Here is an 11,593-nt window from a genome sequence, read left to right as displayed (position 1 = left end):
TACATTTATAACAGTTTGATACTGAGCTGTATAACTGCTCTTGGAGTGTGAGTTTTCATCCAGCTGTGCTATTATCTGACAGTAAATTCATTCAGGAACTGAAGGAAATGTACTATGTGAGCCGTGCCCTATACAAGGAAGAGGGAATATGCAAGCTCTGCCCCTCTGTCTGTGGAGAGGGGCTCCAAACAAGACAAAGCAAAAGCGAATAAGACAAGAAGTATCAATGGACATGAAAGACAAGAGAGAAATACAGCTAAATATCGGGGGCGGGGGGGGGGGGGGCGGGGGGGAAGCTTACCAAAGACAAGAACAGTTACAGGAAAGGAGAGGCTGCTGAGGGAGAGAAAGAACAGCGGTGATGCACCCTCTACTCTCAGTGCAGGAGCTTTACCAGTGACAGGAATGAAAGGACTAAGACACCAAGGGGCCAGTGCCAAAAATCTCCAGGAAGAGGTGTGTGCATGGGGCACCCCTTCTCTGTGGCCAGGACATCCTTTCCCAACAAGTCACCATGCCACCTCCAGCCCCATCGTGGCCTCTAGCCTGCAGCAGGGACATGAGGGATGTGAGGGCGAGGGCCACCCTGAACCAAGGCTCGCTGTGTGTCCCCAGGGCACAGCTCATCCTGTCCTGCCACCTCTGTATACCAGCCACTGTGAATGGAGAGGTAAACGCCGGTTCCCCTGAACCCTCCCAAAGTGACACTGAAACCCCGTGGCACAGGCACTGGCTCCTGCAGGACAGGTGGCCTTAAATAGGGCCAGTGCCCCAGGGATTAAGTATTTAAGGATATTTGTAGTTTGTTTTTCAAAGGTTGGAGAAGCCTAGGCAAAGAGCTCAGGAAAGTGATGTGAAATGACCTCACTGGTTTTCTAATTGTCATCTTCTTAGCATTGCAGCGTTGTTCCTCAACACAAGTATTAGCAATAGCAAAAGATACAAGCCAAGACATTCAACAAAAACAAGGTCACTAGAATAAAACACTTATTATCACCACCTTGCCTCACCACATAATTGTGCCACAAAAGACACTGACTCAAACCCAGTAAGGGCTGAAATGTTGGAGGTCACAGCGCACATTCCTCAAGAGTTCCCCCATTGATCCCACCACCCTGTTGAACCCTGCCTCTTTGACAATTTCCAGTTTCTCCAGAGAGTCCTTTTATTTCACTCCCTGTGCCAGGGTGAGGCTCCCACATTACCAATTTCATGTGATCGGGTGTTTGCAGCAGTGCTGATTGCTTTTGCTTCTTCTGCACAGTGTTTCTCATACACCTATGGCTCTGCTTGCGTGACAGTCATGCCTTTTCCCCAAATCTGCCTCCTCCTGGGCTCCTACTGCTGTTAGTCCTCTGCCAGCTGCAGGGGAGGGATGTATAAAAAATGGACTCAGCTGTGGAAATAAACAAATATTTTTGGTTAACAGATGATTGGCAGTAGTTCAGACTGATACAGAATTTGGTGTTTCAGCTGCAGAAGCTTATCCTGCACAAAGGCTGTGTTTTTCCATGGCATTGCTCACATATTTGTTTTCATATTTTTTTTTTCTGAAAAGGAAAATGGAATTAATGTTTTTTCTTAGGTTTTCTTTCTGATTTTTTTTTTGTGCGTGTTTTGTTTGTTTGTTTTAAAGCATCTTAGTATTACTTGTGAAAAAAAGGCTTGCATTTTGGACCTTGAAAAGTGTTCCAATGCAATTGGCCTTGGGTGAAAGGATACCCTCATTCAAATATCGTACTAAGGTCATGCAACATAGGAAAGACAATTAGAATATTTTTATAATCGTTATGGCAAAGACTGGAAAAAAACCCCAACATATTGCAAGTATAAATTTCCTGCCACGTGAAGATAAACCTAAGTCCCAGCATTGGCAGAAAAGATCTTTGTTTCTTTGCTCATATGGAACAAGAAATTGGAAGGCACATGGAAAGGGCACTGCTAAGGGAGGGCGAGGTCCGGCTGCTCATCTAGATGTCCTCTGGGAAAATGGCAGGACCATGCTCCGACAGAAACAGCTGACTAGGTGCCTGCAAGTGAACTTCAGAGCTAAAGTTAGGAAATCCACTGGTTGGACTCAGAAAGGAAAAGCCTTTGGCTGCAGCTGAAAAAGTACTTCTTGACCTTTAACAAAATTGTCCCTCAAAGCTCCCCCAAAAATCTGAGCTGGACTCTGGCTGTTTTTCTAAAGAAAATGATGGAACAGGTGTACTGAAAACTGGAAAACAAAGGTTAGGAACAGGATGGTTCATTAATGGCAAACTATGATGACACTCTTCTTTGCACAGAAAGCAGGAAGTTTCTCTTCTCAGGTGTACCAAGGTCTTCAGGAGGAAATGATTGCATACATAGTTACTGAGCCTATTACAGATAATTATATCTATTTTTCCACTGAGGTAATCTCTCTCACTCTTCTGCAGTTCAGCTTGGGTGAACATTTCTGTCACCATCATAAAAAGGTGTGTCCAAAGTCCTGTGGGGACTGGGAGAGGCAAATGTGGGACATTGGCACTGCCTCCTGCCCAGGAGCATTGACAGTGCCTGTCAAGTGACACGCAGCATCCAGCCTGGGCCAGGGCAATATTCAGGCAGGCAAAACCAACCTATTTGAAATAGAAAAGCTAGCATGGAGGAGGAGCTGGGAGGATCAGCAAGACTGCCAATGCGGCATGCAGAGGGAAACACCATCCTGTCCCGTCCCATCTCATCGTCACTGGCATTCCAGGGAACCCAGGACAACTTGTCCCTGATGCAAGTCCAAAGGCAGGGGAGTGACTGGTCCAGGCACTGCAAGGAGCAAGGGATCCCCAACAAGGGAGCGTGGGAGCTCACCCTATGCTGCTGCTCATGCTCCCTGAGCCCTTGCATGTCTCCCTCTGCGTCACACTGGTACAAGTATTTAGATGCCTACCGATGCAAATCAGGTGCAATGTGGTGTTTCCCAAAGCATTTGCACCTTGGACGCCCACATATTCTTAAAACTCTACCCTTCTGCCCATGCGTGCGTTAGTTTCTTCATTTCTAGAGTGGATACAGTAATTAGCTGCCTCTCTGCCAGCAAGAGGAGAAGAGGAGATACCTGGTGTGCTGCCATTAGCTGAACAGCAGCACCAGGTCCCCTTCTCATTCCAGCTCTGCGCCATGTGTCGGGTGATGCCAGCCAGCCCATCAGCATTTGCAATTGCCTCTGATGATTTTGGGAGAGGAGAAAAATGACACCTCTGAGTCTAGCTCTGTTTAAGATGGTTTTCTAGGATGATGCTTCCTGACCATTTTCTCAATATCTGCAGGCTTGTGGCTTAGGAAAACTCCAGGCTCCCCAGGCTGGTGGCACATCTGACTGTCATGTTTCGCACAGGCAGGCATGTGATGGGGACTTGCCAGAAATACCGTCAGCTCATATGCGCACGTTGCAGGGAAATGAAATCTGTGTGGGTGCCTTTTAAGGAAACTATGAGCCTGCCTTTGAGCAGCCCAGCAATCACACAGCTTGGGGGAATCAGCCCAAAAAGCAGTTGTGCATTTGCAGTGTATTTTTCCTGGATTTTCAGCCTTTTTTTTTTTTCCCTTTCATTGCTAAGCCATGTCTTGATCTCTTTGTGGCAGTGCTCATCTCTCACAGTAAGAGAATATCACAAAAACCTAAGAAAAAAAAAATGAGTATATTCTTGCCAATCAACAGAAAGCAGCCCCGCATTAAACTGACCTGCTGGATAATGGTTTACATTCTACTTACTCAAACATAAAATCCTATTTTCCTTCATATAGAAAAGCAGGAAATGTGCGGACAAAGGGGTTTTCACTTCAGGAACAGGGAATACCAAAGAGAGTTCCCCAAAACAGTTTGCAGGCTGAACTCCACAATGAAAATAATAGGACACAAGTAGGAATCGATACACTCAAATAAACACTTTAGCTGATCATCCAGCTACTTCAGGCAGGCAATCCATCAAGTTTGGCCACTATGACACTTTTGGAAACTTGTGCAAATAAAAGCAGTAGGCAGCGTGGCGAGTTAGACCTTGAGGTAGGTGCACAAGCTGTGGGCAGAGCTACATACCTGACCTAAAAGCACCCAGGCCAAAGAGGGAGCTGTGAAGAGTGGAGTCACGGTGTAATACGAACAGTGGGATGAAATCCCTGGCGCTCAGGTGCTTCTCTTCATCTCAGACCTGACATAAGAGGTACCACGAAAACACCAGCATAGCAAGCCAAAAGATGCTGCTCCCTTGGCTGCAGTAGATGCAGCTCATTCCTTACAGCTTCTCAGGGATGTGCTGAGTGTTGGTATGCTAAATTAGCAGGAATTCTGCAGCTCGCTTATTAACGCATCCCATAGGTTGCTGTGCTCACAGGAACTCCACGGGGCATGGTGGAAACAGACTCTACTCGGCTGCGGATCTGTTTGCTCAGCCATTCCAACTTTTATTCCTCATCCATGTCAGGCTCATTTTGAAATACGGTGCAGCGTACGGTGATGGTACAGTGGTCCTGGGTTTTCACTCTTTAGAACAAGTGTAACACAGAACAGCTCTGCAGTTTTCACTCAGCCCATGGTGCTGCCTCCTAGGAGTCTGCTACCAGTGTTTTTTCTCAGCAGAGCGCTCAAAAATTTGTTTGGTTATCGAAACACGCCAAGATACACAAAACCCTGGGAAGATACTAACAGTGAAAAGCTGAGCTTGTGGTGATTAATACAAAGACATCAGATCCTTTGGCCTTTCATTAGGCAATACAGCAGAGACCTGAGTCACCGGCTGCTCACGGGGTTTACTGAGGCAGTGGCACTCAGCAGCACCTTGCAATTGGCTCAGCCACCTCGCCTGCCTGGAAGTTTCTCTGCAGCCCTTGAGAGTTATGCTCCAAATGGTGCCAGAGGACTGAAAAATTGCCCAAACCACCATTTCTTGAAGAGCACACTGGCTTGTGGAAGATCTCAGGGCCTAGCCCATAAGCAGTGTTTCTTTTATTTGCTCAGGGTCAGAAGTATCCCACGTTCATCAGTTCCTAAATCCCTGTATTTTTGTTACCTAGGGACTGTCACACTGGGTCTGATAGGTCTTTCATTCTGTAGCCTGCTTCCAAAAGGACTCAGCAGTGGGTGCTGATGGAAAGAGGGTGAGAAATAAGGCATGCACTGCCCAGCGCCTGTCTCTGTGTGTCCTTCTTCTCAGAAATTCTCCTGTTTCCTGTAAGGTGTGCAAAGCTAGAGGCACGTTTATGCTCATAGATACCTTATCTCCCTGGTTCATCCTCCGCCCCAGGGCCCCAAGCTGCTTGCACTGCACGCTGGCCAGCAGCAAACCCACATGCTCCCTTGGACAAAACCCAAGGGAAAGAAAAATGAACATCAGGCCTCAGGGCTATGGGAGTCTCAGGCCAAAGGACCTCCCAGCAGGCAGCCTGCCCCCTCCCCAGCACGTCCCACTGCAAATATCCTCCGCAGCAAACCCTGCTTTTCTTTAGCAAAGGTTGCCAGCCGCAGGAGCAGAGTTGGGCCAGAGAAGTAAGCAATGAAATTCCTGCTGATTTCTATAAGAAGCAGCATGCCAAGCCGCAATGCTCCAAATAATCCCACCAGATGCCAATGCAGATGTTTTCAGAGCCGGTTCCTGTTGCAGTGGAAGACACGAAGCATTTATCTGGCCTCTTCTGGCATCCAGAGGCTTCTCAGAGAAAAAGGATGAGTAAAGACTTCAGTAATTATTTGTACAGCCTGGTCTTACGCTGCTCACTCCTCTCCCAAGTGATAACTCAACCACAAGCATGGTGGAAGAGGGCTAGGTCAGAGCCAAAGCCCTGTAGTAGGCCTGGCTCAGTGAATGCTACCTAAGATTTACCACAGACAAGGGCTCAGACTTCCTCCGCACTCGCCCCTCCACAGCGTTAGCTTCTGTTTTGCTGACAGTTGCAGCTGTGGAGAGCCTTTTGCTGATACAGAGGCTTTGCAGGGGTTATTATTAGCTTATTGAAATGAAATTGCTGTTGATATGAGAAGCTTTGATACAAAACCAGGACGGGGTGCCCTGAAGCTGGGAGGACTTCATTTTCTTGACGGCAAATGTCAAGGCCCATCATACTGTCATTGCCCGTATGCACGTACAAGCTAATGAGGATTAATGCACAGATAGTGCACTATTGCCACTATTAAAAGGGTGGCACCCTTCCCCCGAAGAAGAAGGGGGAGAGAGAGAAGATCCTCCACAGGGATCCCTTTCCCCCCATCTAGGAGGCCAGGACCTGGTGGTGACAGCTCTTGGGGATGAGCAAGTGAGGCTGCTGGTCACCGACACGAGGTCTCCTCGTGCTCTGGGCTGGCTCTGTTTTGCTATGCAATATCTGCTCCTGGCAAAGATCTCCAGAGTCTTTGCTCTCCCTCTTCTTTGGTTGTATTAATCCTGCAAAGCTCTTGTTGTAGCAGAATTTGGGAAACAGAGTCAAATATTTCCTGAACTGTCCCATAAAGTTTCTTTGCTGCAGGGATATTCAAGCAGCAGGGATGCCGCAGGAGAAACACAGCGGCAGTCGGTACACAATCCCTCTACCACCTCTGCAAAACACCAGGGGAAACCAAAGAGAATAATGTATCCTGTAATTATTTATTTGCAACAAATCTTCCAACTTAGCTTAAGAAGCAAACCAGATTTCTTCCTCAGTGCTTAATTAAGTTGATCTGCTCTCCCTTGGACACATGGCGATGGGACTGGTTGCAGTCACAGCCACAGCAGACTTTTCAGGCTCCAGAAGGGTCCCTACTCAACTCCCTGGGATGGGTATCGAAGGGAAGGATTGCTTTTAGTTGTCCTCCCTCTGGGACGCTCCCTGACCAGCCACTGCACCAACAGGTCAAAGCTGAAGTCCCTGTCAACGTGGCACCCGGAGGGGAGGGTGTTTGGGCCGGTGCCGCTCAGCCCGGCTGTGGTTGGCATGCCAGCCCATTGAACAGGTGTCCAGCTCTGCAGACCCCTGACAAGGGAAACAAGGATGCCGCGGCCCACCGGGCAGGCCGATGCTCAACCACGTGCATCTCCCTGATGGACCTGCTCACACAGCTCACCCAAATTTCTGCTTATCTCAGTGAAAGAAGAGGAATCAGTGATAGAGTTGACAGCTGAAGCCAGACCTGACGGTTTTCCCCCTGTTCAGATCGGCCACCACTGGAGAGCCCAGTTCAGGAATCTCTCTCTGAGTTTCTGTTTAGGCCCACAGAATTAGTTTGGAGTACAAGAGGGCAGCAATCATGCACTTAATTTGTTTCACCCTGAAATACATCATCATTTAAAAGCACAGAATATTTATTGGTGGCAAAGAGATATTGATTGCCTAGCCACAGGCAGAGTAAAAATCATTGAGGGGAAAAAAAAAGCAAACAACAAGCAACGAAACGAACCAGAAATATTACTCCAGTACCTCCTGCCATGTTGCCGTGCGACACACCATTTCAGTCTTCTCTGTCTTCCAGCATCCCTCAGCTCTTGCAAGCTCCCAAGGCTGGAGAAATGGCCTTTCTCTTTGAATTTATTGGCGAATGGTTTTCAGCAGCTCCCGGGCACTTTATCACCTTCCTGCAGAGGAACATAAAACAGGGCCCTTGTCTCAGCCTGTGTGGTAGGAACAAATAAATAAGGGCAGCTCCCTGCAGCTCCGCCACCGGCTCGTCCATGCGCGGGAGCCGGCTGCATTGTACCGCGGAGCTCAAGCTGCGGAGTTCAGAGCTGACTCTGCTCTGAACTTCCCGCCGCCCCTGGATGTTTGGAGTCAGTTATTTCCTTGTAAAGGTTTGCCCAACAGGAAGCCTGTTTCCCGCCCCTGAAACCTGGTTAGAAGCTAATGGCCCGTTGTGGCTCTTGTAAAGTATGAATTTCCCTGCTAATGGCAGCCGCCTGTTTTCTTGCGGTGGCAGAGATTCCAGAGCTGCTCGAACGCTGCATGTCGCTGGAGCAGTTTCATTTTGGCAAATTGCGCTTTATAGCACGAGGGCAATCACTCACATCATTGGGGTTGCATAGCGGCCCTGCGGCAAGCCTCACTGGCGCTCCATTTGCCACAAAACCCCTTGGGCTGGTTTCCGCCGTGGGCTGTGCTCTGGACGAGCAGCGCTGGGGGTGCTGGTGTCTTCTGGGGCGGTTGCGGGGCAGCTCTGGATGGGGGACCCACTAGCAGGAGAAAGTGAGACTGATCCTCCTGGCAATGTGGTCACTGGCACAGGGCAGGGGGCTGGGCGAGTGAGCAATGGTGGAGGGCTCAGTGAATTGCTGCTGTACACAGAGGCCGGCAAGGTGTCACATCACAGCTGGCCAGAGCCTGCTCAAGCCCAAGCGCAGCAGTCCCCAGGCTGCCCCACTGCCCAGGGGAGAGACAGGGTGGTGCCGAGCTGCTTTGCGAGATAAGTGTGGGGCTGCCCCTCTGCGCCAAGCCCCTGTAATCAATCCCCTTACACCTGCCTAGGGCCACCCTAGCACAGGCTGCATGAGGATTGCAGCCGGGCATGAGTACTGCAGCCATGCAAAGTGATTGCAGCCATTCTTGAGAATCGGAGCCGTGCACGAGGCTTGCAGCGGCGCCGGAAGCTTGCAGTAGCACATGGCGACTGCAGCCACGCGTGAGGACAGCAGCCATACAGGCCCTCTGGAGGCAGCTGGCCCCTGCATGCCCAGGCACAGCAGCAAGGCTGCACTCACCCAGGCTGGCGTCAAATGGAGAGCAACCTCCCCATGCAGCCGGCCTCCGATCTTCCCAGCACCCTCTTTGCTAGAGTGAGAAGGATGTAAATTAGCACCTCCATAGGTTTTTGCAGGCAGTCTCTGGAAATCTGGTAGGCATTCCTAAAGGTTTTGATTATCCTAATTTTGCCTAGTTTTAAAGAGAAAAAAGCGTAACGTGCCACCAGTATTTAAAAAAAAAAAAAAGAAATGTGGCTTAACCTCGCAGTTCAATTGGGGAGAACAATTTGTTGCGTTTTCCACAAGCTGTACTTCTATTTGTATTTGGCAAAAGAAAAGTATTGTATTTCACTAGCCTAATCTTACTGATTAACCCTTCCCAGGAGCTGTAGACAACTATTAGGTTCAACATTTATCATTTAAAGAGTAATTCATGTGCTAATATGCATAATCCTACAGCACAGTTTAATTGCAAGATCTTAGTGCTACCATTGAACTGCATTCATTTCTCTAATTCTTTGATGGCTTCTAATTAGCTCCGAGCAAATAATTGATTTTTTTAGCATGTTAGCAACTCTGAAAGTCTTTAGACAAAGCTACTAGGATCCAAATATTTTGGTCTACTGAAAACATTGTGATAATTCGAACTTGTAATTTCACCGACAAAAGTATTTCAAAATTAAAAGCAGTTTGGAGTCAGGTGGTTTTTTTAAAATATTTCAGGAAATTAAACCATTTTACAAAAAAAAAAGTCCCCTCAACCCAAGTCTGTCACTGCAGTGAAACCACCACCAGCTACTGAAATGTTTGTGCTGGTATTCTCAAAATTTGGGGGAGGATGTAGATTCCTGCTCTTGCTTTAATGTTATTGAAAGGAATGGAAGTTGACAGCACACAAGGTAAATCGGCTGCTTATTAATGACCTGAGCAAGGGCTTTGTGCGTCCCAGTGCCCCAGATCATGTCTGTGCTTTCCAGTCATGCCACGCAAGATAGGATCTCTTCTGTACACCTGGCCTTACTCATTTGTAAGAATTTTTTCCCAAACAGAATAGTAGCATTTCCAAAACAATCTCAATCTTGTTTAAAGCAAACAAACATGCTTTAAGGAGCCTTAACATGCCAAACATGCGTTAAGGAGCCTAAATTCTATGAAAAATCACTTGGGACGTAGGCTTCTAAGGTACACAGGGGCTTGGAAACATTTGGGAGTGCAAACTGCTGCCTCTGGACTTTTCAGAAGCATCTAAGCAGCATGTGAGCATGGTGGCTTGTCCTTACATCCTATGAGACATGTGGTCCACCAATACTTCTGTAGACTGACACCCATCCTGGAGGCAGCTGTGAGCTGGACGTGGTGCTTCCTTGCTCTGAGGGAGGACAATGGGAGCACTCTGGGACAAGCTGGCTATAGGTGTATTCTGAAACCACAGCTCTTGCCTGCACCCAGTGTCCTACAGACTTCTGAGCATCAGGACAATCTCTTTCTTTCAGCCCCTCTGCCACTCCCTGCATGAGAAGCTGTGTACGGGGCAAGCGATGTTTGTGGTATCTTTGCAGCACTGGCTGCATACAGTTCATGGAGGGCTCTCATTTCACCACCTGACCCCTAAAAGCGAAAAATAAAGAAGTTAGAAACATTATCACCATGGAACTGTTTTGGATTAACTTTGTCCAAGATTAAAACCAACCAGGAGCATTTTCAGCATGGCAGGCATTTTCCTGAGCTTCCAGAAAAGAAAAATATGAGGCGACAAGCTAAAGAAATCACAGAAACAGGTGGTGAGAGACACTGTATGGAGTTCAGTATTTGTACAGTTGTTCTGGTCCCTACATAGGCGTGTTTTAAACAAACCAAAATACCACTCAGTGTTTGTGGTTGGTATACATTTACTACCTTAAAAGCAATGGACATGTTTTTCTCCAGTGATGTTTATTCATTTATTAAGACAATCTCTTAAATCTCCTCTCTACAACCTTTGAGAGAACCAAAGTATGGCCAAATCAAAATTAAAAACAAACAAACAAAAAACGATCCATGTTATTTGGTGGGTTTTTGTGGGTTTTGTTTTTCCTGGCTCTTCTGGACATCAAAGAGAACAAAATGAGGAAACCCCTTGAGCCTAACTGCTTCTTTGTTCCTCCTAATTGACCTGCAGAGGAGTCTATCTCAATATCACTTTCAGGCGGTTCTGGCTAAATAGCTCCAGGACACAAGAGGTTAAAGCATCCTGCTGTGCAAAAGGCTTCTACTTGAAAGGTCTAACAGCCTTTCCCTTAATCTGCAAAGTGGAGCTGTGATCATACAACAGCTAAAGTCATGAGCTCGTTAATGCTAAAATGACAGATGTTATAACAACAGGATATTTATTAAGTTTCCCATTACCCTGCTGTGTTTTCAGACCACAATTTATTTCCAAGACTGCTCTTTGGTTTTTTAATAACAAAAAGTTAACAGAAGTCTGCTTCCAGCCTTCTAACAAGAAGTCACACAAGTGCAAAAGGAAAAAAATCTAAACAGAAAACATTTATAAACTCTCCTTCTCCATCTCAGCTTGACTCCTATTAAAGCAGGAAGCAGTACTAATTTTGTCTGTCTTTCTGCATCATGGTACGGTATAGGTTTATTTTAGAGTGAGTATAGTTTTAACCTTTTACCTAAACACTATGAAACATTGCATGAAAAGTCAGAGTCCGGGTGATTCCAAAGTCCTGGAGACTTTAGTATCCCTTCTTATACACCTTGTGTGACTTACTTAGTGACGCTCTGCACACTCTCTCATGATGGGTGTTTTTCCCCATTACCAGATTAGGAAGCATCCAGCAGCCCTGCCTGGAGGATATCCACCTGTGTGCTCAATGCTGTGCTGGGAGGGGACAAACCCTGCTCAAGCAGTGCCTAGAAGTCATTGTGGAAAAAGCTGACAACCT

General features: G+C 47.2%; 1 long non-coding RNA gene across 1 annotated transcript; it reads right to left on the bottom strand.

Annotated features, from left to right (window-relative positions):
* Positions 1-7,707, bottom strand: LOC147601319 (uncharacterized). Its single transcript, XR_015258202.1, has 2 exons — positions 7,411-7,707; positions 1-1,396 (listed from the first exon to the last, which is right to left on the bottom strand). It is a non-coding gene; the product is annotated as an uncharacterized LOC147601319 (long non-coding RNA).
* Positions 7,708-11,593: the final 3,886 nt, after the last annotated feature.

This window comes from Chlamydotis macqueenii, chromosome 3 (genome assembly GCF_036417535.1).
Source record: "Chlamydotis macqueenii isolate bChlMac1 chromosome 3, bChlMac1.mat, whole genome shotgun sequence".
Taxonomy (NCBI): Eukaryota; Metazoa; Chordata; class Aves; order Otidiformes; family Otididae; genus Chlamydotis; species Chlamydotis macqueenii.
The sequence above is the reverse complement of the archived record's forward strand: the minus strand, read 5'-3'. Positions and strand labels throughout refer to the sequence as shown.